Raw genomic sequence first — 25,779 nt, forward strand, 5'->3', positions numbered from 1 at the left:
ATTGGAATTGTAATCTATCAGTGAGGTTCTTTCTGCTTCCAAACGACGCAGTTGCTTTGGTGTCAGCAACAGCTCAGAAGTCAACTGCACGTTTTGCTCAATGACTCATGTTGCTTATGCAATCTTCGTTTGACAGCAAGTTATCAGGCCTTCCTGCAGAGTTTGTCAGCCACAGGTCAGCTGCTAAAACGACTGCTTCAGACAGCATGCTACCATCTACATTTGAAAATGGAAAAGGTGCAAACGTTTACAGGCTGAACACTCGCTCACGATTTCGCCTGGCGCGTCAGAGGCTGGGAGCTGATCTTACGGAGGTTTTTCAATCATGAGGGGAATGAATCGGGTAAATAGACAAGTTCCTTTCGCTCAGGTGGGGCAGTTCAGAGCTAGAGGGTATAAATCTGGTGTGGGAGGGTGAGAATTCGAAAGGCAGTGAGGGGCAACGGCTGCACGCAGAGGGTGGTGCGTTTCTGGAATAAGTTACCAGTCGAGCTGGTGATGGATGGTATAATTCCAATACTGTTAAGGAATCTGGACGTGTACTTGAATAGGAAGGGTTGAGAGAGAAATGGGTCAAGTGCATGCAATCGCGACTGGATGAGTTGAGGATATCTGTTCGGAATGGACGAGTGCGACCGAAGACTGTGTTTTCAGTGCTGTCCACATCTAATGGCTCTATGATAGTGCAGGTGAAATGATAAAAAAGATAAATAAAAAAACGAAGTAAAATTGTCTGAAGTTGTTGAATTCAAATAACTTCAGGTAATTTTATTTCAATTATTTTATTTATCTTTTTTAGTTGTGTTTTTTTTGCCACTGTTCTGTACCTCTTATTTCTTGACTGTCTCTCTTTCTCTCGCTCCCCACTCTCTCAATACCTTTTTCCTCTCCTCTTCCCGCTTTGCTACCCTTCTCCCCTGTTTTCCATTTTGTCTCTGCTTCACCCATCCCTCACTTATTTTGTCACATAGCGCTGGCTTCAGCCTGGGTCATTCACGCCTCTTAATCTCCCTTTAATCTCTCCATGCACTGTCATTATCACCTTTGCATCTGGAGCCTTGACTCACCTCCTCTCAGCGTGGTAGAAACAGCTCCATAATACTCCCCCTTTGTTTTTATCTTTACCTTAAATCCGTTAGACTCGAAACGTCAGCTCTTTTCTCTCCTTGCAGATGGTGCCAGACCTGCTGAGATTTTCCAGCATTTTCTCTTTTGGTTTCAGATTCCAGCATCCGCAGTAATTTGCTTTTATTAATGGCTCTATGGTATTGCTGGTGATATGATAACTCCAGTGTCGATGCATGAGAGGTGAGCAAGCGAACGAATTGCCTCTGGAAGTCGTGTGACGAGTATTAACAGAGATCCAGGAAAATAACACGAACGAATTGAAGCCTGAACTCTGGTTCTCCTCCGAGACTGTGCCAGGTCTGCCTAATACTGCACAATGTTTTGCATTTGTTGGCCAAAACAACTGAGACTGGTTGTTTTGCGGCCGACACATCCACCCAGTCAGGCGATCAAGTCGTGCCTCTCTCCGTGTCAAATGTTTTATTGCGAAGGTGGCGCTTCCGGCTTGGTGGAGCACGTCGTTTGGAAACACAGCAACCACACAAGCGCTGCATGTGGTCAGTGTGGGGATCGAACCCACGACCTTGGCGTTATTAGCACCACGCTCTAATCAGCTGAGCTAACCGACCAACGCTGGCAGCTCAGCGAGAGCAAATGCCTATATTGCCGGTGCCCACAACCACGGCTGCTCTGCATTTTCTGCTTCTCATCGATCGCACGATAGTCTGAAGTATTTCCTTTCGTTGCAAAGCTTTTCAACAAAAAAAAACATTTACTTTTCCGAACGCGCATACTCGAGTTAAACATTTGCTCTGATATCTAAAATGAAGCACAATGTCCCGACGCATGCAATTTCAATCGCAACGCCACCAGCTCAGCTGCAGCTTCTCACGTTGACAAATTTCGTCTGGAGAACCGTACCTTCACCGATCGCTCACTGTTCTTCTGGATACTCACAGACCTTTGGAGTCAGGGTTATGTGCTGCTGATTAACTACTACGCACCTTATGCGAAAGGCATTGGAATTGTAATCTATCAGTGAGGTTCTTTCTGCTTCCAAACGACGCAGTTGCTTTGGTGTCAGCAACAGCTCAGAAGTCAACTGCACGTTTTGCTCAATGACTCATGTTGCTTATGCAATCTTCGTTTGACAGCAAGTTATCAGGCCTTCCTGCAGAGTTTGTCAGCCACAGGTCAGCTGCTAAAACGACTGCTTCAGACAGCATGCTACCATCTACATTTGAAAATGGAAAAGGTGCAAACGTTTACAGGCTGAACACTCGCTCACGATTTCGCCTGGCGCGTCAGAGGCTGGGAGCTGATCTTACGGAGGTTTTTCAATCATGAGGGGAATGAATCGGGTAAATAGACAAGTTCCTTTCGCTCAGGTGGGGCAGTTCAGAACTGGAGGGTATAAATCTGGTGTGGGAGGGTGAGAATTCGAAAGGCAGTGAGGGGCAACGGCTGCACGCAGAGGGTGGTGCGTTTCTGGAATAAGTTACCAGTCGAGCTGGTGATGGATGGTATAATTCCAATACTGTTAAGGAATCTGGACGTGTACTTGAATAGGAAGGGTTGAGAGAGAAATGGGTCAAGTGCATGCAATCGCGACTGGATGAGTTGAGGATATCTGTTCGGAATGGACGAGTGCGACCGAAGACTGTGTTTTCAGTGCTGTCCACATCTAATGGCTCTATGATAGTGCAGGTGAAATGATAAAAAAGATAAATAAAAAAACGAAGTAAAATTGTCTGAAGTTGTTGAATTCAAATAACTTCAGGTAATTTTATTTCAATTATTTTATTTATCTTTTTTAGTTGTGTTTTTTTGCCACTGTTGTGTACCTCTTATTTCTTGACTGTCTCTCTTTCTCTCGCTCCCCACTCTCTCAATACCTTTTTCCTCTCCTCTTCCCGCTTTGCTACCCTTCTCCCCTGTTTTCCATTTTGTCTCTGCTTCACCCATCCCTCACTTATTTTGTCACATAGCGCTGGCTTCAGCCTGGGTCATTCACGCCTCTTAATCTCCCTTTAATCTCTCCATGCACTGTCATTATCACCTTTGCATCTGGAGCCTTGACTCACCTCCTCTCAGCGTGGTAGAAACAGCTCGATAATACTCCCCCTTTGTTTTTATCTTTACCTTAAATCCGTTAGACTCGAAACGTCAGCTCTTTTCTCTCCTTGCAGATGGTGCCAGACCTGCTGAGATTTTCCAGCATTTTCTCTTTTGGTTTCAGATTCCAGCATCCGCAGTAATTTGCTTTTATTAATGGCTCTATGGTATTGCTGGTGATATGATAACTCCAGTGTCGATGCATGAGAGGTGAGCAAGCGAACGAATTGCCTCTGGAAGTCGTGTGACGAGTATTAACAGAGATCCAGGAAAATAACACGAACGAATTGAAGCCTGAACTCTGGTTCTCCTCCGAGACTGTGCCAGGTCTGCCTAATACTGCACAATGTTTTGCATTTGTTGGCCAAAACAACTGAGACTGGTTGTTTTGCGGCCGACACATCCACCCAGTCAGGCGATCAAGTCGTGCGTCTATCCGTGTCAAATGTTTTATTGCGAAGGTGGCGCTTCCGGCTTGGTGGAGCACGTCGTTTGGAAATACAGCAACCGCACAAGCGCTGCATGTGGTCAGTGTGGGGATCGAACCCACGACCTTGGCGTTATTAGCACCACGCTCTAACCAGCTGAGCTAACCGACCAACGCTGGCAGCTCAGCGAGAGCAAATGCCTATATTGCCGGTGCCCACAACCACGGCTGCTCTGCATTTTCTGCTTCTCATCGATCGCACGATAGTCTGAAGTATTTCCTTTCGTTGCAAAGCTTTTCAACAAAAAAAAACATTTACTTTTCCGAACGCGCATACTCGAGTTAAACATTTGCTCTGATATCTAAAATGAAGCACAATGTCCCGACGCATGCAATTTCAATCGCAACGCCACCAGCTCAGCTGCAGCTTCTCACGTTGACAAATTTCGTCTGGAGAACCGTACCTTCACCGATCGCTCACTGTTCTTCTGGATACTCACAGACCTTTGGAGTCAGGGTTATGTGCTGCTGATTAACTACTACGCACCTTATGCGAAAGGCATTGGAATTGTAATCTATCAGTGAGGTTCTTTCTGCTTCCAAACGACGCAGTTGCTTTGGTGTCAGCAACAGCTCAGAAGTCAACTGCACGTTTTGCTCAATGACTCATGTTGCTTATGCAATCTTCGTTTGACAGCAAGTTATCAGGCCTTCCTGCAGAGTTTGTCAGCCACAGGTCAGCTGCTAAAACGACTGCTTCAGACAGCATGCTACCATCTACATTTGAAAATGGAAAAGGTGCAAACGTTTACAGGCTGAACACTCGCTCACGATTTCGCCTGGCGCGTCAGAGGCTGGGAGCTGATCTTACGGAGGTTTTTCAATCATGAGGGGAATGAATCGGGTAAATAGACAAGTTCCTTTCGCTCAGGTGGGGCAGTTCAGAACTGGAGGGTATAAATCTGGTGTGGGAGGGTGAGAATTCGAAAGGCAGTGAGGGGCAACGGCTGCACGCAGAGGGTGGTGCGTTTCTGGAATAAGTTACCAGTCGAGCTGGTGATGGATGGTATAATTCCAATACTGTTAAGGAATCTGGACGTGTACTTGAATAGGAAGGGTTGAGAGAGAAATGGGTCAAGTGCATGCAATCGCGACTGGATGAGTTGAGGATATCTGTTCGGAATGGACGAGTGCGACCGAAGACTGTGTTTTCAGTGCTGTCCACATCTAATGGCTCTATGATAGTGCAGGTGAAATGATAAAAAAGATAAATAAAAAAACGAAGTAAAATTGTCTGAAGTTGTTGAATTCAAATAACTTCAGGTAATTTTATTTCAATTATTTTATTTATCTTTTTTAGTTGTGTTTTTTTGCCACTGTTGTGTATCTCTTATTTCTTGACTGTCTCTCTTTCTCTCGCTCCCCACTCTCTCAATACCTTTTTCCTCTCCTCTTCCCGCTTTGCTACCCTTCTCCCCTGTTTTCCATTTTGTCTCTGCTTCACCCATCCCTCACTTATTTTGTCACATAGCGCTGGCTTCAGCCTGGGTCATTCACGCCTCTTAATCTCCCTTTAATCTCTCCATGCACTGTCATTATCACCTTTGCATCTGGAGCCTTGACTCACCTCCTCTCAGCGTGGTAGAAACAGCTCGATAATACTCCCCCTTTGTTTTTATCTTTACCTTAAATCCGTTAGACTCGAAACGTCAGCTCTTTTCTCTCCTTGCAGATGGTGCCAGACCTGCTGAGATTTTCCAGCATTTTCTCTTTTGGTTTCAGATTCCAGCATCCGCAGTAATTTGCTTTTATTAATGGCTCTATGGTATTGCTGGTGATATGATAACTCCAGTGTCGATGCATGAGAGGTGAGCAAGCGAACGAATTGCCTCTGGAAGTCGTGTGACGAGTATTAACAGAGATCCAGGAAAATAACACGAACGAATTGAAGCCTGAACTCTGGTTCTCCTCCGAGACTGTGCCAGGTCTGCCTAATACTGCACAATGTTTTGCATTTGTTGGCCAAAACAACTGAGACTGGTTGTTTTGCGGCCGACACATCCACCCAGTCAGGCGATCAAGTCGGGCCTCTATCCCTGTCAAATGTTTTATTGCGAAGGTGGCGCTTCCGGCTTGGTGGAGCACGTCGTTTGGAAACACAGCAACCACACAAGCGCTGCATGTGGTCAGTGTGGGGATCGAACCCACGACTTTGGCGTTATTAGCACCACGCTCTAACCAGCTGAGCTAACCGACCAACGCTGGTAGCTCAGCGAGAGCAAATGCCTATATTGCCGGTGCCCACAACCACGGCTGCTCTGCATTTTCTGCTTCTCATCGATCGCACGATAGTCTGAAGTATTTCCTTTCGTTGCAAAGCTTTTCAACAAAAAAAAAAACATTTACTTTTCCGAACGCGCATACTCGAGTTAAACATTTGCTCTGATATCTAAAATGAAGCACAATGTCCCGACGCATGCAATTTCAATCGCAACGCCACCAGCTCAGCTGCAGCTTCTCACGTTGACAAATTTCGTCTGGAGAACCGTACCTTCACCGATCGCTCACTGTTCTTCTGGATACTCACAGACCTTTGGAGTCAGGGTTATGTGCTGCTGATTAACTACTACGCACCTTATGCGAAAGGCATTGGAATTGTAATCTATCAGTGAGGTTCTTTCTGCTTCCAAACGACGCAGTTGCTTTGGTGTCAGCAACAGCTCAGAAGTCAACTGCACGTTTTGCTCAATGACTCATGTTGCTTATGCAATCTTCGTTTGACAGCAAGTTATCAGGCCTTCCTGCAGAGTTTGTCAGCCACAGGTCAGCTGCTAAAACGACTGCTTCAGACAGCATGCTACCATCTACATTTGAAAATGGAAAAGGTGCAAACGTTTACAGGCTGAACACTCGCTCACGATTTCGCCTGGCGCGTCAGAGGCTGGGAGCTGATCTTACGGAGGTTTTTCAATCATGAGGGGAATGAATCGGGTAAATAGACAAGTTCCTTTCGCTCAGGTGGGGCAGTTCAGAGCTAGAGGGTATAAATCTGGTGTGGGAGGGTGAGAATTCGAAAGGCAGTGAGGGGCAACGGCTGCACGCAGAGGGTGGTGCGTTTCTGGAATAAGTTACCAGTCGAGCTGGTGATGGATGGTATAATTCCAATACTGTTAAGGAATCTGGACGTGTACTTGAATAGGAAGGGTTGAGAGAGAAATGGGTCAAGTGCATGCAATCGCGACTGGATGAGTTGAGGATATCTGTTCGGAATGGACGAGTGCGACCGAAGACTGTGTTTTCAGTGCTGTCCACATCTAATGGCTCTATGATAGTGCAGGTGAAATGATAAAAAAGATAAATAAAAAAACGAAGTAAAATTGTCTGAAGTTGTTGAATTCAAATAACTTCAGGTAATTTTATTTCAATTATTTTATTTATCTTTTTTAGTTGTGTTTTTTTTGCCACTGTTCTGTACCTCTTATTTCTTGACTGTCTCTCTTTCTCTCGCTCCCCACTCTCTCAATACCTTTTTCCTCTCCTCTTCCCGCTTTGCTACCCTTCTCCCCTGTTTTCCATTTTGTCTCTGCTTCACCCATCCCTCACTTATTTTGTCACATAGCGCTGGCTTCAGCCTGGGTCATTCACGCCTCTTAATCTCCCTTTAATCTCTCCATGCACTGTCATTATCACCTTTGCATCTGGAGCCTTGACTCACCTCCTCTCAGCGTGGTAGAAACAGCTCCATAATACTCCCCCTTTGTTTTTATCTTTACCTTAAATCCGTTAGACTCGAAACGTCAGCTCTTTTCTCTCCTTGCAGATGGTGCCAGACCTGCTGAGATTTTCCAGCATTTTCTCTTTTGGTTTCAGATTCCAGCATCCGCAGTAATTTGCTTTTATTAATGGCTCTATGGTATTGCTGGTGATATGATAACTCCAGTGTCGATGCATGAGAGGTGAGCAAGCGAACGAATTGCCTCTGGAAGTCGTGTGACGAGTATTAACAGAGATCCAGGAAAATAACACGAACGAATTGAAGCCTGAACTCTGGTTCTCCTCCGAGACTGTGCCAGGTCTGCCTAATACTGCACAATGTTTTGCATTTGTTGGCCAAAACAACTGAGACTGGTTGTTTTGCGGCCGACACATCCACCCAGTCAGGCGATCAAGTCGTGCCTCTCTCCGTGTCAAATGTTTTATTGCGAAGGTGGCGCTTCCGGCTTGGTGGAGCACGTCGTTTGGAAACACAGCAACCACACAAGCGCTGCATGTGGTCAGTGTGGGGATCGAACCCACGACCTTGGCGTTATTAGCACCACGCTCTAATCAGCTGAGCTAACCGACCAACGCTGGCAGCTCAGCGAGAGCAAATGCCTATATTGCCGGTGCCCACAACCACGGCTGCTCTGCATTTTCTGCTTCTCATCGATCGCACGATAGTCTGAAGTATTTCCTTTCGTTGCAAAGCTTTTCAACAAAAAAAAACATTTACTTTTCCGAACGCGCATACTCGAGTTAAACATTTGCTCTGATATCTAAAATGAAGCACAATGTCCCGACGCATGCAATTTCAATCGCAACGCCACCAGCTCAGCTGCAGCTTCTCACGTTGACAAATTTCGTCTGGAGAACCGTACCTTCACCGATCGCTCACTGTTCTTCTGGATACTCACAGACCTTTGGAGTCAGGGTTATGTGCTGCTGATTAACTACTACGCACCTTATGCGAAAGGCATTGGAATTGTAATCTATCAGTGAGGTTCTTTCTGCTTCCAAACGACGCAGTTGCTTTGGTGTCAGCAACAGCTCAGAAGTCAACTGCACGTTTTGCTCAATGACTCATGTTGCTTATGCAATCTTCGTTTGACAGCAAGTTATCAGGCCTTCCTGCAGAGTTTGTCAGCCACAGGTCAGCTGCTAAAACGACTGCTTCAGACAGCATGCTACCATCTACATTTGAAAATGGAAAAGGTGCAAACGTTTACAGGCTGAACACTCGCTCACGATTTCGCCTGGCGCGTCAGAGGCTGGGAGCTGATCTTACGGAGGTTTTTCAATCATGAGGGGAATGAATCGGGTAAATAGACAAGTTCCTTTCGCTCAGGTGGGGCAGTTCAGAACTGGAGGGTATAAATCTGGTGTGGGAGGGTGAGAATTCGAAAGGCAGTGAGGGGCAACGGCTGCACGCAGAGGGTGGTGCGTTTCTGGAATAAGTTACCAGTCGAGCTGGTGATGGATGGTATAATTCCAATACTGTTAAGGAATCTGGACGTGTACTTGAATAGGAAGGGTTGAGAGAGAAATGGGTCAAGTGCATGCAATCGCGACTGGATGAGTTGAGGATATCTGTTCGGAATGGACGAGTGCGACCGAAGACTGTGTTTTCAGTGCTGTCCACATCTAATGGCTCTATGATAGTGCAGGTGAAATGATAAAAAAGATAAATAAAAAAACGAAGTAAAATTGTCTGAAGTTGTTGAATTCAAATAACTTCAGGTAATTTTATTTCAATTATTTTATTTATCTTTTTTAGTTGTGTTTTTTTGCCACTGTTGTGTACCTCTTATTTCTTGACTGTCTCTCTTTCTCTCGCTCCCCACTCTCTCAATACCTTTTTCCTCTCCTCTTCCCGCTTTGCTACCCTTCTCCCCTGTTTTCCATTTTGTCTCTGCTTCACCCATCCCTCACTTATTTTGTCACATAGCGCTGGCTTCAGCCTGGGTCATTCACGCCTCTTAATCTCCCTTTAATCTCTCCATGCACTGTCATTATCACCTTTGCATCTGGAGCCTTGACTCACCTCCTCTCAGCGTGGTAGAAACAGCTCCATAATACTCCCCCTTTGTTTTTATCTTTACCTTAAATCCGTTAGACTCGAAACGTCAGCTCTTTTCTCTCCTTGCAGATGGTGCCAGACCTGCTGAGATTTTCCAGCATTTTCTCTTTTGGTTTCAGATTCCAGCATCCGCAGTAATTTGCTTTTATTAATGGCTCTATGGTATTGCTGGTGATATGATAACTCCAGTGTCGATGCATGAGAGGTGAGCAAGCGAACGAATTGCCTCTGGAAGTCGTGTGACGAGTATTAACAGAGATCCAGGAAAATAACACGAACGAATTGAAGCCTGAACTCTGGTTCTCCTCCGAGACTGTGCCAGGTCTGCCTAATACTGCACAATGTTTTGCATTTGTTGGCCAAAACAACTGAGACTGGTTGTTTTGCGGCCGACACATCCACCCAGTCAGGCGATCAAGTCGTGCGTCTATCCGTGTCAAATGTTTTATTGCGAAGGTGGCGCTTCCGGCTTGGTGGAGCACGTCGTTTGGAAACACAGCAACCGCACAAGCGCTGCATGTGGTCAGTGTGGGGATCGAACCCACGACCTTGGCGTTATTAGCACCACGCTCTAACCAGCTGAGCTAACCGACCAACGCTGGCAGCTCAGCGAGAGCAAATGCCTATATTGCCGGTGCCCACAACCACGGCTGCTCTGCATTTTCTGCTTCTCATCGATCGCACGATAGTCTGAAGTATTTCCTTTCGTTGCAAAGCTTTTCAACAAAAAAAAACATTTACTTTTCCGAACGCGCATACTCGAGTTAAACATTTGCTCTGATATCTAAAATGAAGCACAATGTCCCGACGCATGCAATTTCAATCGCAACGCCACCAGCTCAGCTGCAGCTTCTCACGTTGACAAATTTCGTCTGGAGAACCGTACCTTCACCGATCGCTCACTGTTCTTCTGGATACTCACAGACCTTTGGAGTCAGGGTTATGTGCTGCTGATTAACTACTACGCACCTTATGCGAAAGGCATTGGAATTGTAATCTATCAGTGAGGTTCTTTCTGCTTCCAAACGACGCAGTTGCTTTGGTGTCAGCAACAGCTCAGAAGTCAACTGCACGTTTTGCTCAATGACTCATGTTGCTTATGCAATCTTCGTTTGACAGCAAGTTATCAGGCCTTCCTGCAGAGTTTGTCAGCCACAGGTCAGCTGCTAAAACGACTGCTTCAGACAGCATGCTACCATCTACATTTGAAAATGGAAAAGGTGCAAACGTTTACAGGCTGAACACTCGCTCACGATTTCGCCTGGCGCGTCAGAGGCTGGGAGCTGATCTTACGGAGGTTTTTCAATCATGAGGGGAATGAATCGGGTAAATAGACAAGTTCCTTTCGCTCAGGTGGGGCAGTTCAGAACTAGAGGGTATAAATCTGGTGTGGGAGGGTGAGAATTCGAAAGGCAGTGAGGGGCAACGGCTGCACGCAGAGGGTGGTGCGTTTCTGGAATAAGTTACCAGTCGAGCTGGTGATGGATGGTATAATTCCAATACTGTTAAGGAATCTGGACGTGTACTTGAATAGGAAGGGTTGAGAGAGAAATGGGTGAAGTGCATGCAATCGCGACTGGATGAGTTGAGGATATCTGTTCGGAATGGACGAGTGCGACCGAAGACTGTGTTTTCAGTGCTGTCCACATCTAATGGCTCTATGATAGTGCAGGTGAAATGATAAAAAAGATAAATAAAAAAACGAAGTAAAATTGTCTGAAGTTGTTGAATTCAAATAACTTCAGGTAATTTTATTTCAATTATTTTATTTATCTTTTTTAGTTGTGTTTTTTTGCCACTGTTGTGTACCTCTTATTTCTTGACTGTCTCTCTTTCTCTCGCTCCCCACTCTCTCAATACCTTTTTCCTCTCCTCTTCCCGCTTTGCTACCCTTCTCCCCTGTTTTCCATTTTGTCTCTGCTTCACCCATCCCTCACTTATTTTGTCACATAGCGCTGGCTTCAGCCTGGGTCATTCACGCCTCTTAATCTCCCTTTAATCTCTCCATGCACTGTCATTATCACCTTTGCATCTGGAGCCTTGACTCACCTCCTCTCAGCGTGGTAGAAACAGCTCGATAATACTCCCCCTTTGTTTTTATCTTTACCTTAAATCCGTTAGACTCGAAACGTCAGCTCTTTTCTCTCCTTGCAGATGGTGCCAGACCTGCTGAGATTTTCCAGCATTTTCTCTTTTGGTTTCAGATTCCAGCATCCGCAGTAATTTGCTTTTATTAATGGCTCTATGGTATTGCTGGTGATATGATAACTCCAGTGTCGATGCATGAGAGGTGAGCAAGCGAACGAATTGCCTCTGGAAGTCGTGTGACGAGTATTAACAGAGATCCAGGAAAATAACACGAACGAATTGAAGCCTGAACTCTGGTTCTCCTCCGAGACTGTGCCAGGTCTGCCTAATACTGCACAATGTTTTGCATTTGTTGGCCAAAACAACTGAGACTGGTTGTTTTGCGGCCGACACATCCACCCAGTCAGGCGATCAAGTCGTGCGTCTATCCGTGTCAAATGTTTTATTGCGAAGGTGGCGCTTCCGGCTTGGTGGAGCACGTCGTTTGGAAACACAGCAACCGCACAAGCGCTGCATGTGGTCAGTGTGGGGATCGAACCCACGACCTTGGCGTTATTAGCACCACGCTCTAACCAGCTGAGCTAACCGACCAACGCTGGCAGCTCAGCGAGAGCAAATGCCTATATTGCCGGTGCCCACAACCACGGCTGCTCTGCATTTTCTGCTTCTCATCGATCGCACGATAGTCTGAAGTATTTCCTTTCGTTGCAAAGCTTTTCAACAAAAAAAAACATTTACTTTTCCGAACGCGCATACTCGAGTTAAACATTTGCTCTGATATCTAAAATGAAGCACAATGTCCCGACGCATGCAATTTCAATCGCAACGCCACCAGCTCAGCTGCAGCTTCTCACGTTGACAAATTTCGTCTGGAGAACCGTACCTTCACCGATCGCTCACTGTTCTTCTGGATACTCACAGACCTTTGGAGTCAGGGTTATGTGCTGCTGATTAACTACTACGCACCTTATGCGAAAGGCATTGGAATTGTAATCTATCAGTGAGGTTCTTTCTGCTTCCAAACGACGCAGTTGCTTTGGTGTCAGCAACAGCTCAGAAGTCAACTGCACGTTTTGCTCAATGACTCATGTTGCTTATGCAATCTTCGTTTGACAGCAAGTTATCAGGCCTTCCTGCAGAGTTTGTCAGCCACAGGTCAGCTGCTAAAACGACTGCTTCAGACAGCATGCTACCATCTACATTTGAAAATGGAAAAGGTGCAAACGTTTACAGGCTGAACACTCGCTCACGATTTCGCCTGGCGCGTCAGAGGCTGGGAGCTGATCTTACGGAGGTTTTTCAATCATGAGGGGAATGAATCGGGTAAATAGACAAGTTCCTTTCGCTCAGGTGGGGCAGTTCAGAACTGGAGGGTATAAATCTGGTGTGGGAGGGTGAGAATTCGAAAGGCAGTGAGGGGCAACGGCTGCACGCAGAGGGTGGTGCGTTTCTGGAATAAGTTACCAGTCGAGCTGGTGATGGATGGTATAATTCCAATACTGTTAAGGAATCTGGACGTGTACTTGAATAGGAAGGGTTGAGAGAGAAATGGGTCAAGTGCATGCAATCGCGACTGGATGAGTTGAGGATATCTGTTCGGAATGGACGAGTGCGACCGAAGACTGTGTTTTCAGTGCTGTCCACATCTAATGGCTCTATGATAGTGCAGGTGAAATGATAAAAAAGATAAATTAAAAAACGAAGTAAAATTGTCTGAAGTTGTTGAATTCAAATAACTTCAGGTAATTTTATTTCAATTATTTTATTTATCTTTTTTAGTTGTGTTTTTTTGCCACTGTTGTGTATCTCTTATTTCTTGACTGTCTCTCTTTCTCTCGCTCCCCACTCTCTCAATACCTTTTTCCTCTCCTCTTCCCGCTTTGCTACCCTTCTCCCCTGTTTTCCATTTTGTCTCTGCTTCACCCATCCCTCACTTATTTTGTCACATAGCGCTGGCTTCAGCCTGGGTCATTCACGCCTCTTAATCTCCCTTTAATCTCTCCATGCACTGTCATTATCACCTTTGCATCTGGAGCCTTGACTCACCTCCTCTCAGCGTGGTAGAAACAGCTCGATAATACTCCCCCTTTGTTTTTATCTTTACCTTAAATCCGTTAGACTCGAAACGTCAGCTCTTTTCTCTCCTTGCAGATGGTGCCAGACCTGCTGAGATTTTCCAGCATTTTCTCTTTTGGTTTCAGATTCCAGCATCCGCAGTAATTTGCTTTTATTAATGGCTCTATGGTATTGCTGGTGATATGATAACTCCAGTGTCGATGCATGAGAGGTGAGCAAGCGAACGAATTGCCTCTGGAAGTCGTGTGACGAGTATTAACAGAGATCCAGGAAAATAACACGAACGAATTGAAGCCTGAACTCTGGTTCTCCTCCGAGACTGTGCCAGGTCTGCCTAATACTGCACAATGTTTTGCATTTGTTGGCCAAAACAACTGAGACTGGTTGTTTTGCGGCCAACACATCCACCCAGTCAGGCGATCAAGTCGGGCCTCTATCCCTGTCAAATGTTTTATTGCGAAGGTGGCGCTTCCGGCTTGGTGGAGCACGTCGTTTGGAAACACAGCAACCACACAAGCGCTGCATGGGGTCAGTGTGGGGATCGAACCCACGACTTTGGCGTTATTAGCACCACGCTCTAACCAGCTGAGCTAACCGACCAACGCTGGTAGCTCAGCGAGAGCAAATGCCTATATTGCCGGTGCCCACAACCACGGCTGCTCTGCATTTTCTGCTTCTCATCGATCGCACGATAGTCTGAAGTATTTCCTTTCGTTGCAAAGCTTTTCAACAAAAAAAAAACATTTACTTTTCCGAACGCGCATACTCGAGTTAAACATTTGCTCTGATATCTAAAATGAAGCACAATGTCCCGACGCATGCAATTTCAATCGCAACGCCACCAGCTCAGCTGCAGCTTCTCACGTTGACAAATTTCGTCTGGAGAACCGTACCTTCACCGATCGCTCACTGTTCTTCTGGATACTCACAGACCTTTGGAGTCAGGGTTATGTGCTGCTGATTAACTACTACGCACCTTATGCGAAAGGCATTGGAATTGTAATCTATCAGTGAGGTTCTTTCTGCTTCCAAACGACGCAGTTGCTTTGGTGTCAGCAACAGCTCAGAAGTCAACTGCACGTTTTGCTCAATGACTCATGTTGCTTATGCAATCTTCGTTTGACAGCAAGTTATCAGGCCTTCCTGCAGAGTTTGTCAGCCACAGGTCAGCTGCTAAAACGACTGCTTCAGACAGCATGCTACCATCTACATTTGAAAATGGAAAAGGTGCAAACGTTTACAGGCTGAACACTCGCTCACGATTTCGCCTGGCGCGTCAGAGGCTGGGAGCTGATCTTACGGAGGTTTTTCAATCATGAGGGGAATGAATCGGGTAAATAGACAAGTTCCTTTCGCTCAGGTGGGGCAGTTCAGAGCTAGAGGGTATAAATCTGGTGTGGGAGGGTGAGAATTCGAAAGGCAGTGAGGGGCAACGGCTGCACGCAGAGGGTGGTGCGTTTCTGGAATAAGTTACCAGTCGAGCTGGTGATGGATGGTATAATTCCAATACTGTTAAGGAATCTGGACGTGTACTTGAATAGGAAGGGTTGAGAGAGAAATGGGTCAAGTGCATGCAATCGCGACTGGATGAGTTGAGGATATCTGTTCGGAATGGACGAGTGCGACCGAAGACTGTGTTTTCAGTGCTGTCCACATCTAATGGCTCTATGATAGTGCAGGTGAAATGATAAAAAAGATAAATAAAAAAACGAAGTAAAATTGTCTGAAGTTGTTGAATTCAAATAACTTCAGGTAATTTTATTTCAATTATTTTATTTATCTTTTTTAGTTGTGTTTTTTTTGCCACTGTTCTGTACCTCTTATTTCTTGACTGTCTCTCTTTCTCTCGCTCCCCACTCTCTCAATACCTTTTTCCTCTCCTCTTCCCGCTTTGCTACCCTTCTCCCCTGTTTTCCATTTTGTCTCTGCTTCACCCATCCCTCACTTATTTTGTCACATAGCGCTGGCTTCAGCCTGGGTCATTCACGCCTCTTAATCTCCCTTTAATCTCTCCATGCACTGTCATTATCACCTTTGCATCTGGAGCCTTGACTCACCTCCTCTCAGCGTGGTAGAAACAGCTCGATAATACTCCCCCTTTGTTTTTATCTTTACCTTAAATCCGTTAGACTCGAAACGTCAGCTCTTTTCTCTCCTTGCAGATGGTGCCAGACCTGCTGAGATTTTCCAGCATTTTCTCTTTTGGTTTCAGATTCCAGCATCCGCAGTAATTTGCTTTTATTAATGGCTCTATGGTATTGCTGGTGATATGATAACTCCAGTGTCGATGCATGAGAGGTGAGCAAGCGAACGAATTGCCTCTGGAAGTCGTGTGACGAGTATTAACAGAGATCCAGGAAAATAACACGAACGAATTGAAGCCTGAACTCTGGTTCTCCTCCGAGACTGTGCCAGGTCTGCCTAATACTGCACAATGTTTTGCATTTGTTGGCCAAAACAACTGAGACTGGTTGTTTTGCGGCCGACACATCCACCCAGTCAGGCGATCAAGTCGTGCGTCTATCCGTGTCAAATGTTTTATTGCGAAGGTGGCGCTTCCGGCTTGGTGGAGCACGTCGTTTGGAAATACAGCAACCGCACAAGCGCTGCATGTGGTCAGTGTGGGGATCGAACCCACGACCTTGGCGTTATTAGCACCACGCTCTAACCAGCTGAGCTAACCGACCAACGCTGGCAGCTCAGCGAGAGCAAATGCCTATATTGCCGGTGCCCACAACCACGGCTGCTCTGCATTTTCTGCTTCTCATCGATCGCACGATAGTCTGAAGTATTTCCTTTCGTTGCAAAGCTTTTCAACAAAAAAAAACATTTACTTTTCCGAACGCGCATACTCGAGTTAAACATTTGCTCTGATATCTAAAATGAAGCACAATGTCCCGACGCATGCAATTTCAATCGCAACGCCACCAGCTCAGCTGCAGCTTCTCACGTTGACAAATTTCGTCTGGAGAACCGTACCTTCACCGATCGCTCACTGTTCTTCTGGATACTCACAGACCTTTGGAGTCAGGGTTATGTGCTGCTGATTAACTACTACGCACCTTATGCGAAAGGCATTGGAATTGTAATCTATCAGTGAGGTTCTTTCTGCTTCCAAACGACGCAGTTGCTTTGGTGTCAGCAACAGCTCAGAAGTCAACTGCACGTTTTGCTCAATGACTCATGTTGCTTATGCAATCTTCGTTTGACAGCAAGTTATCAGGCCTTCCTGCAGAGTTTGTCAGCCACAGGTCAGCTGCTAAAACGACTGCTTCAGACAGCATGCTACCATCTACATTTGAAAATGGAAAAGGTGCAAACGTTTACAGGCTGAACACTCGCTCACGATTTCGCCTGGCGCGTCAGAGGCTGGGAGCTGATCTTACGGAGGTTTTTCAATCATGAGGGGAATGAATCGGGTAAATAGACAAGTTCCTTTCGCTCAGGTGGGGCAGTTCAGAACTGGAGGGTATAAATCTGGTGTGGGAGGGTGAGAATTCGAAAGGCAGTGAGGGGCAACGGCTGCACGCAGAGGGTGGTGCGTTTCTGGAATAAGTTACCAGTCGAGCTGGTGATGGATGGTATAATTCCAATACTGTTAAGGAATCTGGACGTGTACTTGAATAGGAAGGGTTGAGAGAGAAATGGGTCAAGTGCATGCAATCGCGACTGGATGAGTTGAGGATATCTGTTCGGAATGGACGAGTGCGACCGAAGACTGTGTTTTCAGTGCTGTCCACATCTAATGGCTCTATGATAGTGCAGGTGAAATGATAAAAAAGATAAATAAAAAAACGAAGTAAAATTGTCTGAAGTTGTTGAATTCAAATAACTTCAGGTAATTTTATTTCAATTATTTTATTTATCTTTTTTAGTTGTGTTTTTTTGCCACTGTTGTGTATCTCTTATTTCTTGACTGTCTCTCTTTCTCTCGCTCCCCACTCTCTCAATACCTTTTTCCTCTCCTCTTCCCGCTTTGCTACCCTTCTCCCCTGTTTTCCATTTTGTCTCTGCTTCACCCATCCCTCACTTATTTTGTCACATAGCGCTGGCTTCAGCCTGGGTCATTCACGCCTCTTAATCTCCCTTTAATCTCTCCATGCACTGTCATTATCACCTTTGCATCTGGAGCCTTGACTCACCTCCTCTCAGCGTGGTAGAAACAGCTCGATAATACTCCCCCTTTGTTTTTATCTTTACCTTAAATCCGTTAGACTCGAAACGTCAGCTCTTTTCTCTCCTTGCAGATGGTGCCAGACCTGCTGAGATTTTCCAGCATTTTCTCTTTTGGTTTCAGATTCCAGCATCCGCAGTAATTTGCTTTTATTAATGGCTCTATGGTATTGCTGGTGATATGATAACTCCAGTGTCGATGCATGAGAGGTGAGCAAGCGAACGAATTGCCTCTGGAAGTCGTGTGACGAGTATTAACAGAGATCCAGGAAAATAACACGAACGAATTGAAGCCTGAACTCTGGTTCTCCTCCGAGACTGTGCCAGGTCTGCCTAATACTGCACAATGTTTTGCATTTGTTGGCCAAAACAACTGAGACTGGTTGTTTTGCGGCCGACACATCCACCCAGTCAGGCGATCAAGTCGGGCCTCTATCCCTGTCAAATGTTTTATTGCGAAGGTGGCGCTTCCGGCTTGGTGGAGCACGTCGTTTGGAAACACAGCAACCACACAAGCGCTGCATGTGGTCAGTGTGGGGATCGAACCCACGACTTTGGCGTTATTAGCACCACGCTCTAACCAGCTGAGCTAACCGACCAACGCTGGTAGCTCAGCGAGAGCAAATGCCTATATTGCCGGTGCCCACAACCACGGCTGCTCTGCATTTTCTGCTTCTCATCGATCGCACGATAGTCTGAAGTATTTCCTTTCGTTGCAAAGCTTTTCAACAAAAAAAAAACATTTACTTTTCCGAACGCGCATACTCGAGTTAAACATTTGCTCTGATATCTAAAATGAAGCACAATGTCCCGACGCATGCAATTTCAATCGCAACGCCACCAGCTCAGCTGCAGCTTCTCACGTTGACAAATTTCGTCTGGAGAACCGTACCTTCACCGATCGCTCACTGTTCTTCTGGATACTCACAGACCTTTGGAGTCAGGGTTATGTGCTGCTGATTAACTACTACGCACCTTATGCGAAAGGCATTGGAATTGTAATCTATCAGTGAGGTTCTTTCTGCTTCCAAACGACGCAGTTGCTTTGGTGTCAGCAACAGCTCAGAAGTCAACTGCACGTTTTGCTCAATGACTCATGTTGCTTATGCAATCTTCGTTTGACAGCAAGTTATCAGGCCTTCCTGCAGAGTTTGTCAGCCACAGGTCAGCTGCTAAAACGACTGCTTCAGACAGCATGCTACCATCTACATTTGAAAATGGAAAAGGTGCAAACGTTTACAGGCTGAACACTCGCTCACGATTTCGCCTGGCGCGTCAGAGGCTGGGAGCTGATCTTACGGAGGTTTTTCAATCATGAGGGGAATGAATCGGGTAAATAGACAAGTTCCTTTCGCTCAGGTGGGGCAGTTCAGAGCTAGAGGGTATAAATCTGGTGTGGGAGGGTGAGAATTCGAAAGGCAGTGAGGGGCAACGGCTGCACGCAGAGGGTGGTGCGTTTCTGGAATAAGTTACCAGTCGAGCTGGTGATGGATGGTATAATTCCAATACTGTTAAGGAATCTGGACGTGTACTTGAATAGGAAGGGTTGAGAGAGAAATGGGTCAAGTGCATGCAATCGCGACTGGATGAGTTGAGGATATCTGTTCGGAATGGACGAGTGCGACCGAAGACTGTGTTTTCAGTGCTGTCCACATCTAATGGCTCTATGATAGTGCAGGTGAAATGATAAAAAAGATAAATAAAAAAACGAAGTAAAATTGTCTGAAGTTGTTGAATTCAAATAACTTCAGGTAATTTTATTTCAATTATTTTATTTATCTTTTTTAGTTGTGTTTTTTTTGCCACTGTTCTGTACCTCTTATTTCTTGACTGTCTCTCTTTCTCTCGCTCCCCACTCTCTCAATACCTTTTTCCTCTCCTCTTCCCGCTTTGCTACCCTTCTCCCCTGTTTTCCATTTTGTCTCTGCTTCACCCATCCCTCACTTATTTTGTCACATAGCGCTGGCTTCAGCCTGGGTCATTCACGCCTCTTAATCTCCCTTTAATCTCTCCATGCACTGTCATTATCACCTTTGCATCTGGAGCCTTGACTCACCTCCTCTCAGCGTGGTAGAAACAGCTCCATAATACTCCCCCTTTGTTTTTATCTTTACCTTAAATCCGTTAGACTCGAAACGTCAGCTCTTTTCTCTCCTTGCAGATGGTGCCAGACCTGCTGAGATTTTCCAGCATTTTCTCTTTTGGTTTCAGATTCCAGCATCCGCAGTAATTTGCTTTTATTAATGGCTCTATGGTATTGCTGGTGATATGATAACTCCAGTGTCGATGCATGAGAGGTGAGCAAGCGAACGAATTGCCTCTGGAAGTCGTGTGACGAGTATTAACAGAGATCCAGGAAAATAACACGAACGAATTGAAGCCTGAACTCTGGTTCTCCTCCGAGACTGTGCCAGGTCTGCCTAATACTGCACAATGTTTTGCATTTGTTGGCCAAAACAACTGAGACTGGTTGTTTTGCGGCCGACACATCCACCCAGTCAGGCGATCAAGTCGTGCCTCTCTCCGTGTCAAATGTTTTATTGCGAAGGTGGCGCTTCCGGCTTGGTGGAGCACGTCGTTTGGAAACACAGCAACCACACAAGCGCTGCATGTGGTCAGTGTGGGGATCGAACCCACGACCTTGGCGTTATTAGCACCACGCTCTAATCAGCTGAGCTAACCGACCAACGCTGGCAGCTCAGCGAGAGCAAATGCCTATATTGCCGGTGCCCACAACCACGGCTGCTCTGCATTTTCTGCTTCTCGTCGATCGCACGATAGTCTGAAGTATTTCCTTTCGTTGCAAAGCTTTTCAACAAAAAAAAACATTTACTTTTCCGAACGCGCATACTCGAGTTAAACATTTGCTCTGATATCTAAAATGAAGCACAATGTCCCGACGCATGCAATTTCAATCGCAACGCCACCAGCTCAGCTGCAGCTTCTCACGTTGACAAATTTCGTCTGGAGAACCGTACCTTCACCGATCGCTCACTGTTCTTCTGGATACTCACAGACCTTTGGAGTCAGGGTTATGTGCTGCTGATTAACTACTACGCACCTTATGCGAAAGGCATTGGAATTGTAATCTATCAGTGAGGTTCTTTCTGCTTCCAAACGACGCAGTTGCTTTGGTGTCAGCAACAGCTCAGAAGTCAACTGCACGTTTTGCTCAATGACTCATGTTGCTTATGCAATCTTCGTTTGACAGCAAGTTATCAGGCCTTCCTGCAGAGTTTGTCAGCCACAGGTCAGCTGCTAAAACGACTGCTTCAGACAGCATGCTACCATCTACATTTGAAAATGGAAAAGGTGCAAACGTTTACAGGCTGAACACTCGCTCACGATTTCGCCTGGCGCGTCAGAGGCTGGGAGCTGATCTTACGGAGGTTTTTCAATCATGAGGGGAATGAATCGGGTAAATAGACAAGTTCCTTTCGCTCAGGTGGGGCAGTTCAGAACTGGAGGGTATAAATCTGGTGTGGGAGGGTGAGAATTCGAAAGGCAGTGAGGGGCAACGGCTGCACGCAGAGGGTGGTGCGTTTCTGGAATAAGTTACCAGTCGAGCTGGTGATGGATGGTATAATTCCAATACTGTTAAGGAATCTGGACGTGTACTTGAATAGGAAGGGTTGAGAGAGAAATGGGTGAAGTGCATGCAATCGCGACTGGATGAGTTGAGGATATCTGTTCGGAATGGACGAGTGCGACCGAAGACTGTGTTTTCAGTGCTGTCCACATCTAATGGCTCTATGATAGTGCAGGTGAAATGATAAAAAAGATAAATAAAAAAACGAAGTAAAATTGTCTGAAGTTGTTGAATTCAAATAACTTCAGGTAATTTTATTTCAATTATTTTATTTATCTTTTTTAGTTGTGTTTTTTTGCCACTGTTGTGTACCTCTTATTTCTTGACTGTCTCTCTTTCTCTCGCTCCCCACTCTCTCAATACCTTTTTCCTCTCCTCTTCCCGCTTTGCTACCCTTCTCCCCTGTTTTCCATTTTGTCTCTGCTTCACCCATCCCTCACTTATTTTGTCACATAGCGCTGGCTTCAGCCTGGGTCATTCACGCCTCTTAATCTCCCTTTAATCTCTCCATGCACTGTCATTATCACCTTTGCATCTGGAGCCTTGACTCACCTCCTCTCAGCGTGGTAGAAACAGCTCGATAATACTCCCCCTTTGTTTTTATCTTTACCTTAAATCCGTTAGACTCGAAACGTCAGCTCTTTTCTCTCCTTGCAGATGGTGCCAGACCTGCTGAGATTTTCCAGCATTTTCTCTTTTGGTTTCAGATTCCAGCATCCGCAGTAATTTGCTTTTATTAATGGCTCTATGGTATTGCTGGTGATATGATAACTCCAGTGTCGATGCATGAGAGGTGAGCAAGCGAACGAATTGCCTCTGGAAGTCGTGTGACGAGTATTAACAGAGATCCAGGAAAATAACACGAACGAATTGAAGCCTGAACTCTGGTTCTCCTCCGAGACTGTGCCAGGTCTGCCTAATACTGCACAATGTTTTGCATTTGTTGGCCAAAACAACTGAGACTGGTTGTTTTGCGGCCGACACATCCACCCAGTCAGGCGATCAAGTCGTGCGTCTATCCGTGTCAAATGTTTTATTGCGAAGGTGGCGCTTCCGGCTTGGTGGAGCACGTCGTTTGGAAACACAGCAACCGCACAAGCGCTGCATGTGGTCAGTGTGGGGATCGAACCCACGACCTTGGCGTTATTAGCACCACGCTCTAACCAGCTGAGCTAACCGACCAACGCTGGCAGCTCAGCGAGAGCAAATGCCTATATTGCCGGTGCCCACAACCACGGCTGCTCTGCATTTTCTGCTTCTCATCGATCGCACGATAGTCTGAAGTATTTCCTTTCGTTGCAAAGCTTTTCAACAAAAAAAAACATTTACTTTTCCGAACGCGCATACTCGAGTTAAACATTTGCTCTGATATCTAAAATGAAGCACAATGTCCCGACGCATGCAATTTCAATCGCAACGCCACCAGCTCAGCTGCAGCTTCTCACGTTGACAAATTTCGTCTGGAGAACCGTACCTTCACCGATCGCTCACTGTTCTTCTGGATACTCACAGACCTTTGGAGTCAGGGTTATGTGCTGCTGATTAACTACTACGCACCTTATGCGAAAGGCATTGGAATTGTAATCTATCAGTGAGGTTCTTTCTGCTTCCAAACGACGCAGTTGCTTTGGTGTCAGCAACAGCTCAGAAGTCAACTGCACGTTTTGCTCAATGACTCATGTTGCTTATGCAATCTTCGTTTGACAGCAAGTTATCAGGCCTTCCTGCAGAGTTTGTCAGCCACAGGTCAGCTGCTAAAACGACTGCTTCAGACAGCATGCTACCATCTACATTTGAAAATGGAAAAGGTGCAAACGTTTACAGGCTGAACACTCGCTCACGATTTCGCCTGGCGCGTCAGAGGCTGGGAGCTGATCTTACGGAGGTTTTTCAATCATGAGGGGAATGAATCGGGTAAATAGACAAGTTCCTTTCGCTCAGGTGGGGCAGTTCAGAACTGGAGGGTATAAATCTGGTGTGGGAGGGTGAGAATTCGAAAGGCAGTGAGGGGCAACGGCTGCACGCAGAGGGTGGTGCGTTTCTGGAATAAGTTACCAGTCGAGCTGGTGATGGATGGTATAATTCCAATACTGTTAAGGAATCTGGACGTGTACTTGAATAGGAAGGGTTGAGAGAGAAATGGGTCAAGTGCATGCAATCGCGACTGGATGAGTTGAGGATATCTGTTCGGAATGGACGAGTGCGACCGAAGACTGTGTTTTCAGTGCTGTCCACATCTAATGGCTCTATGATAGTGCAGGTGAAATGATAAAAAAGATAAATTAAAAAACGAAGTAAAATTGTCTGAAGTTGTTGAATTCAAATAACTTCAGGTAATTTTATTTCAATTATTTTATTTATCTTTTTTAGTTGTGTTTTTTTGCCACTGTTGTGTATCTCTTATTTCTTGACTGTCTCTCTTTCTCTCGCTCCCCACTCTCTCAATACCTTTTTCCTCTCCTCTTCCCGCTTTGCTACCCTTCTCCCCTGTTTTCCATTTTGTCTCTGCTTCACCCATCCCTCACTTATTTTGTCACATAGCGCTGGCTTCAGCCTGGGTCATTCACGCCTCTTAATCTCCCTTTAATCTCTCCATGCACTGTCATTATCACCTTTGCATCTGGAGCCTTGACTCACCTCCTCTCAGCGTGGTAGAAACAGCTCGATAATACTCCCCCTTTGTTTTTATCTTTACCTTAAATCCGTTAGACTCGAAACGTCAGCTCTTTTCTCTCCTTGCAGATGGTGCCAGACCTGCTGAGATTTTCCAGCATTTTCTCTTTTGGTTTCAGATTCCAGCATCCGCAGTAATTTGCTTTTATTAATGGCTCTATGGTATTGCTGGTGATATGATAACTCCAGTGTCGATGCATGAGAGGTGAGCAAGCGAACGAATTGCCTCTGGAAGTCGTGTGACGAGTATTAACAGAGATCCAGGAAAATAACACGAACGAATTGAAGCCTGAACTCTGGTTCTCCTCCGAGACTGTGCCAGGTCTGCCTAATACTGCACAATGTTTTGCATTTGTTGGCCAAAACAACTGAGACTGGTTGTTTTGCGGCCAACACATCCACCCAGTCAGGCGATCAAGTCGGGCCTCTATCCCTGTCAAATGTTTTATTGCGAAGGTGGCGCTTCCGGCTTGGTGGAGCACGTCGTTTGGAAACACAGCAACCACACAAGCGCTGCATGGGGTCAGTGTGGGGATCGAACCCACGACTTTGGCGTTATTAGCACCACGCTCTAACCAGCTGAGCTAACCGACCAACGCTGGTAGCTCAGCGAGAGCAAATGCCTATATTGCCGGTGCCCACAACCACGGCTGCTCTGCATTTTCTGCTTCTCATCGATCGCACGATAGTCTGAAGTATTTCCTTTCGTTGCAAAGCTTTTCAACAAAAAAAAAACATTTACTTTTCCGAACGCGCATACTCGAGTTAAACATTTGCTCTGATATCTAAAATGAAGCACAATGTCCCGACGCATGCAATTTCAATCGCAACGCCACCAGCTCAGCTGCAGCTTCTCACGTTGACAAATTTCGTCTGGAGAACCGTACCTTCACCGATCGCTCACTGTTCTTCTGGATACTCACAGACCTTTGGAGTCAGGGTTATGTGCTGCTGATTAACTACTACGCACCTTATGCGAAAGGCATTGGAATTGTAATCTATCAGTGAGGTTCTTTCTGCTTCCAAACGACGCAGTTGCTTTGGTGTCAGCAACAGCTCAGAAGTCAACTGCACGTTTTGCTCAATGACTCATGTTGCTTATGCAATCTTCGTTTGACAGCAAGTTATCAGGCCTTCCTGCAGAGTTTGTCAGCCACAGGTCAGCTGCTAAAACGACTGCTTCAGACAGCATGCTACCATCTACATTTGAAAATGGAAAAGGTGCAAACGTTTACAGGCTGAACACTCGCTCACGATTTCGCCTGGCGCGTCAGAGGCTGGGAGCTGATCTTACGGAGGTTTTTCAATCATGAGGGGAATGAATCGGGTAAATAGACAAGTTCCTTTCGCTCAGGTGGGGCAGTTCAGAGCTAGAGGGTATAAATCTGGTGTGGGAGGGTGAGAATTCGAAAGGCAGTGAGGGGCAACGGCTGCACGCAGAGGGTGGTGCGTTTCTGGAATAAGTTACCAGTCGAGCTGGTGATGGATGGTATAATTCCAATACTGTTAAGGAATCTGGACGTGTACTTGAATAGGAAGGGTTGAGAGAGAAATGGGTCAAGTGCATGCAATCGCGACTGGATGAGTTGAGGATATCTGTTCGGAATGGACGAGTGCGACCGAAGACTGTGTTTTCAGTGCTGTCCACATCTAATGGCTCTATGATAGTGCAGGTGAAATGATAAAAAAGATAAATAAAAAAACGAAGTAAAATTGTCTGAAGTTGTTGAATTC

General features: G+C 45.9%; 12 non-coding genes across 12 annotated transcripts; all 12 read right to left on the minus strand.

Moving 5' to 3' along the window:
- Positions 1-1,623: 1,623 nt before the first annotated feature.
- On the minus strand, positions 1,624-1,697 carry trnai-aau (transfer RNA isoleucine (anticodon AAU)). Its single transcript has one exon. It is a non-coding gene; the product is annotated as a tRNA-Ile (tRNA).
- A 2,011-nt stretch (positions 1,698-3,708) lies between these two features.
- On the minus strand, positions 3,709-3,782 carry trnai-aau (transfer RNA isoleucine (anticodon AAU)). The gene has a single exon. It is a non-coding gene; the product is annotated as a tRNA-Ile (tRNA).
- A 2,011-nt stretch (positions 3,783-5,793) lies between these two features.
- trnai-aau (transfer RNA isoleucine (anticodon AAU)) lies at positions 5,794-5,867 on the minus strand. The gene has a single exon. It is a non-coding gene; the product is annotated as a tRNA-Ile (tRNA).
- A 2,014-nt stretch (positions 5,868-7,881) lies between these two features.
- trnai-aau (transfer RNA isoleucine (anticodon AAU)) lies at positions 7,882-7,955 on the minus strand. The gene has a single exon. It is a non-coding gene; the product is annotated as a tRNA-Ile (tRNA).
- A 2,011-nt stretch (positions 7,956-9,966) lies between these two features.
- Positions 9,967-10,040, minus strand: trnai-aau (transfer RNA isoleucine (anticodon AAU)). Its single transcript has one exon. It is a non-coding gene; the product is annotated as a tRNA-Ile (tRNA).
- A 2,011-nt stretch (positions 10,041-12,051) lies between these two features.
- trnai-aau (transfer RNA isoleucine (anticodon AAU)) lies at positions 12,052-12,125 on the minus strand. Its single transcript has one exon. It is a non-coding gene; the product is annotated as a tRNA-Ile (tRNA).
- A 2,011-nt stretch (positions 12,126-14,136) lies between these two features.
- Positions 14,137-14,210, minus strand: trnai-aau (transfer RNA isoleucine (anticodon AAU)). The gene has a single exon. It is a non-coding gene; the product is annotated as a tRNA-Ile (tRNA).
- Positions 14,211-16,223: 2,013 nt separating this feature from the next.
- On the minus strand, positions 16,224-16,297 carry trnai-aau (transfer RNA isoleucine (anticodon AAU)). Its single transcript has one exon. It is a non-coding gene; the product is annotated as a tRNA-Ile (tRNA).
- A 2,011-nt stretch (positions 16,298-18,308) lies between these two features.
- trnai-aau (transfer RNA isoleucine (anticodon AAU)) lies at positions 18,309-18,382 on the minus strand. Its single transcript has one exon. It is a non-coding gene; the product is annotated as a tRNA-Ile (tRNA).
- A 2,013-nt stretch (positions 18,383-20,395) lies between these two features.
- On the minus strand, positions 20,396-20,469 carry trnai-aau (transfer RNA isoleucine (anticodon AAU)). Its single transcript has one exon. It is a non-coding gene; the product is annotated as a tRNA-Ile (tRNA).
- A 2,011-nt stretch (positions 20,470-22,480) lies between these two features.
- On the minus strand, positions 22,481-22,554 carry trnai-aau (transfer RNA isoleucine (anticodon AAU)). Its single transcript has one exon. It is a non-coding gene; the product is annotated as a tRNA-Ile (tRNA).
- Positions 22,555-24,565: 2,011 nt separating this feature from the next.
- On the minus strand, positions 24,566-24,639 carry trnai-aau (transfer RNA isoleucine (anticodon AAU)). The gene has a single exon. It is a non-coding gene; the product is annotated as a tRNA-Ile (tRNA).
- Between the last annotated feature and the right edge of the window lie 1,140 nt (positions 24,640-25,779).

Source organism: Chiloscyllium punctatum, chromosome 17 (genome assembly GCF_047496795.1).
Source record: "Chiloscyllium punctatum isolate Juve2018m chromosome 17, sChiPun1.3, whole genome shotgun sequence".
NCBI lineage: Eukaryota > Metazoa > Chordata > Chondrichthyes > Orectolobiformes > Hemiscylliidae > Chiloscyllium > Chiloscyllium punctatum.